The sequence below is a fragment of the Nannospalax galili genome, unplaced genomic scaffold (assembly GCF_000622305.1).
Source record: "Nannospalax galili isolate Female #2095 unplaced genomic scaffold, S.galili_v1.0 scaffold682, whole genome shotgun sequence".
In the NCBI taxonomy this organism is placed as follows: Eukaryota; Metazoa; Chordata; class Mammalia; order Rodentia; family Spalacidae; genus Nannospalax; species Nannospalax galili.
The window spans coordinates 1,026,664-1,031,374 of record NW_008348076.1 but is presented as its reverse complement, the minus strand read 5'-3'; the positions used below and the strand labels follow the sequence as shown (position 1 = coordinate 1,031,374).

General features: G+C 44.0%; 1 pseudogene; it reads left to right on the top strand.

Annotated features, from left to right (window-relative positions):
• LOC115072284 overlaps positions 1-2,577 on the top strand; it is a 3,019-nt pseudogene extending 442 nt beyond the window's left edge.
• Positions 2,578-4,711: the final 2,134 nt, after the last annotated feature.

The following is a 4,711-nucleotide window of genomic DNA, read 5'->3' as shown; positions in this document are numbered from 1 at the left end:
AAAAAGAAGCAGATGAAGGAGAATCTCTAGGAGTTTGAGACTATCCTGGGCTACATAGTGAGTTCCAGGCAGCCAAGACTCCATAGCAAAAGCCTGTCTTAAAGCAAATAAATAAATAACAAAATTTATTTTTTAAAAATCAAGTACCTGGGACTGGAGAGATGGCTCAGCAGTTAAGAACACTGGTTGTTCTTGCAGAAGACCCAGGTTCGACTCCCAGCACCCACATGGCAGCTAACAACTGTCCATAACTCCAGTCCCAGGGGACCCGACAGCCTCTTCTGTCCTCTGATGGCATTGCATGACACGGGTGCACTTACCTACATGCAGACAATACACATATACATATATATATATATTTTTTTTTTAAAGTACCTTTTTGCCACCTTTATATTTTTGACTTGAATGCAGTTCTTAGGCTTCATTCATTTGACGGTAGCATATAAATGAGGTACATTATTTTTCATCAAGTCCTTTTTCATTCTATCAATTTACCTGCCTAGAGCTTTTCTTCTTGCCTTTCTAATTTTCTGCTTCAAGTCAGCCAAGGACTAGAAATGAGATAAGCAAGCTTATTAGAACCGTATGTCAAGTGTGAACACTATTAGAACTATATGCCAAATGGGATCTGAGCAGGTGTAGAAGGATCTTCTGTGGCTGAAAGTGATCTTAGGATAACTTGGTCAGCTGTTTTCCTACTCAGGATAGGGCATGCATGCACATATGTTTGCTTCTGAGCTTTAGGAACATTGTCATCCTCTGGTTAGGTAGGGGATCACTGTACATCTATGACATGTAGACAACTCTTGGACGATACTCAGAATCCTTTAGATTAAAAAAGTTCTCTAATCTTAAAGAAACTTAAAGTCAGAGGGTTTGTCTTCAAAAGTTGTAGCACTTGGCCAAATCTAATTTTGTTTTGTTGTTTGTTTCAGACAAGTTCTCACTATACAGCCCAGGCTGTCTTCAAACTCTTGATCCTCCTACCTGAGCCTCCAGAATGCTGGGCTCATAGGCATGTAAAATCATGTCCCACTGACAGACTTATTTAAAGGACAGTGAGGTTACTGATCTCCTAAAGGCAACTGAGCTGCAGGGAGTGTTACTTAGCAACAGAAAGCAATTGCCCAGCACACTCAAGGCCCTGGGTTCAAACCCCAGCATCTGAAAACAGTGACAGGAGTTGGGCGTGGTGGCACATGCCTTTAATTCCAGCACGTGGGAGGCTGAGGCAGAGAGCTTTCTAGGGATTCAAGGCCAACCTGACCTACATAGTGAGTTCTAGGCCAGCCAGGGCTACAAAGTGAGACCCAGTCTCAAAAACCAAAATCCAAAAAACAGCAAAACAGTAAAGAAGAATCATTTGTCCACCTTCCACTGATGTATAACACCAACATTAAAATACTAAGCAGGGGATGCAGTTCAGTACAGACCATTTAACTAGCATGCTCAAGGATCTGGCTTAGAGTCCCCACACCACAAAAAAATAAACCACAAAGAAACAAACAAAAACAGTTAAGCAAATAGCTCAGTTGTTAAAGTGCTTGGTGCATAAGCATGAAGAAACACATTCCCTCACCAGCATTCATATAAAAGAGCCAGTGATGGTGGCACAAGCTTCTAATCCTAGCACAGGCAGAGACAAGAGGATCCCTGAGGCCTGCTGGCCAATCAGTGTAGCTTAGTTGTCCAGACCTACATGTTAGTGAGAGACTTTCTCTCAAAAACCAAGATGGGAGCATCACCTCTACAGGAGCATCACCTCTACAGCAGCATCACCTCGACAGCAGCATCACCTCTACAGCAGCATCACCTCGACAGCAGCTAGCAGACAGCGCACACCAGGAAGCTTTTTACTTAATTATGCCATAGCTGGCTCTAGAAAGCCAAACCCTCAAGGATGGCCAGATGCATTGGGGAGCCAGCCTGGGTCAGGGGACTACCCAGGGGCTTCCTATCCTGGGACCTACCAGGGGCAGGCAACTCTGGGGGGTGGGCGGGAGGGGGGTTATCCTGGGCATGGTCCTTCTAGTACCTACCCTGGCCCAACTGCCCCTGGAGCTTACCTGGACCCTTTCCAGGGCAACCTGGTGGGTCTGGGGCATACCCCAGTGCTCCTGGAGCCTGGTCTGCTGCTGGCTCCTATGACACCCCGCTGGAGCATTGACTGTGTCCTGTAAACTACCTGTCCTTGCCTGGAATAGTTATGCCTTGCTTGTGGATAGCAATCATGGCACAGCAAAGCTTGCTCTAGATTTCAAGAGCGGGAACAATGTTGCCTTCCACTTTAACCCCAGCTTCAATAAAAACAACAGGAGAGTCATTGTGTGTAACACTAAGCAGACTAACAACCAGGGAAGGGAAAAAAGACAGCCAGCTTTCCCATTTGAAAGTGGCAAACTTCAAAATCCAAGTACCGGTTGAGCCTGACCACTTCAAGGCTGCAGTCGACCATGCTCAACTGTACAATCATTGGATGAATCTCACGGAGAGATCAGCCAGCTGGGAATCCCTGGTGACGTAACCCTTACCAGTGCTTCCTGCACCATGACCTCAACCAGAAGAGGAGGTACTTAAAACTGAATTTAAAATTTGTATATTTGGGGGGGTATCTTTTGAGACAAGGTCTTCCTGTAGCCCCAGCTGGCCTGGAACTCACTATGCAGACCAGGCTGGCCTTGAACTCAGAGAGATCTGCCTGCCCCTGCCTCCCCAGTGCTGGGACTGCAGGCATGTGCCACCATACCTGGCAAAAATTGTACATTTAGACTCCATGCTCATTGTGAGAGAAAAAATGTACACACACTCCTCCATACCCTTCCAATAATCCAATTGTTTAATAAATACTCTATGCTGAAAACAACAACAAAAACAAAATGAAGCAAGATGGGGCGCTAAGAGGAAGGCTTGGTGGTTAAGAGCACCTGGGCTTGGTTCCCAGCACCTACATGGTGGCTAACAACCATTAGCAACTACAGTTCTAGGGCATCTGATGCCCTCTTCTGGCTTCTGCAGGCATTATACACATGTGTGTACATATATACATGCAAGCAAAAACTCAGACACATAAAATTTTAAATTTTTAAAATTAAAAATACAAGATGGGGGAATGGAGAGATGGCTCAGTGGTTAAGAGCACTGACTGCTCTTGCAGAAGCCCCAGGTTTGGTTCCCAGCGCCCACATGCTGGATGACAACTGTCCTAATGCCAGTTCCAGGGGATCTGACACCCTCTTCTGACCTCTACAGGGACTGAACAACAGAGATGCACTTACATACTTGCAGGCAATGCATTCATACACATCAAATAAAAATAATAAATGAAATATTGTAAAAATTACAAGATGGAGCCAGGCATAGTGGCACATGCCTTTAGTCCCAGTATTTGGGAGGCAGAGGCAGGCAGATCTCTGTGAGTTCAAGGCTAGCCTGGTCTACATAGTGAGTTCCAGGCCAGCTGGGGCAACAGGGAGACCAAAAAAAAAAAAATGGATGTTCTTAAGGAATGACACCTGAGATTGACCTCTGGTTCCCATACATATGAACGCACATGTGCATGTGAATGTGCAAATACATGAGAACACACACACATATATGTACTAAATCAGGACACACTTGAAGAAATGTTTTTTTTTCAGATCTTCTACCTAACAGAACACAGCAAAGACTTCATACCTTCCATGGACTTGGATACAAACCTTCCTGAAGCCTTAGGCAGGGCCAGGACGGGAGTGAGCAAAGGAAAGCACTCATTTGGATACAACATTTAAAGGATCATCAAAACTTTTAGTAATCAAGATCAATTACATTCAATATTTTTAAGATGAATTACCAAACTATATTATATGGATAAGTTGAGCAGGAGAGGAACAGGGACTAAGAAAAGTGAACCGAGTATTACCTGAAAGACAATCAGGCAAACAAACACACATGCTGAAAATGCATAGGAATCTTTTTAAAAAAACAACATAAAAGCAGGGCATGGTGGTACACACCTTTAATCCTGGTACTCAGAAGACAGAGGCACTCAGGTCTCTGTGAGATCGGGGTCAGCCTGGTCTACATAGTGAGTTCCAGTAGGGAGACCCTGTCTCAAAAAAAAAAAAAAAAGATGTGGAACAAAACCAACTGTAGAAAGAAAACACCTTCATAGCTGGAAGTGGTGGTGCATGCCTTTAATCCCAGCACTTGGAAGGCAGAGGCAGGTGGAGCTCTGTGAGTTCAAGGTCAGTCTGGTGTCCATAGAGAGTTCCAGGCCAGCCGGGGGTACAGCAGGGAGACCCTGTCTCAAAAACACCGAAAAAAAAAAAAAAGAAAGAAAGAAAGAAAGAAAGAAAGAAGAAAGCATTTTCACAAACACACCCAAAGAGTAGTACCCTTAATGTGTATATTAACACAATCAGAAGAAAAAATACCAGCATATATAATCATATAGTTATAAAGCTGAGCTAAAACTACAAAGTGTTAATTCAGAAAAAAAACACAAATAGGCAAGGGAGGAAGTAAAGGGGGAGCTAGAGAAAAGGAAAAGAAAAGAAGAGGTTATGCTGACACATAAATGAATCCAAGATGTATTGTTAAAAGGCGAGTTAAGCTGGGCATGGTGATGCACACCTGTGTCCCAGTGGGCCATGAGTTAAAAGCTAGCCAAGGGAACATTCTGGTCTGAGGCCAGCCTGGGCTACATAACAAGATCCTGTTCAAAAAAAAA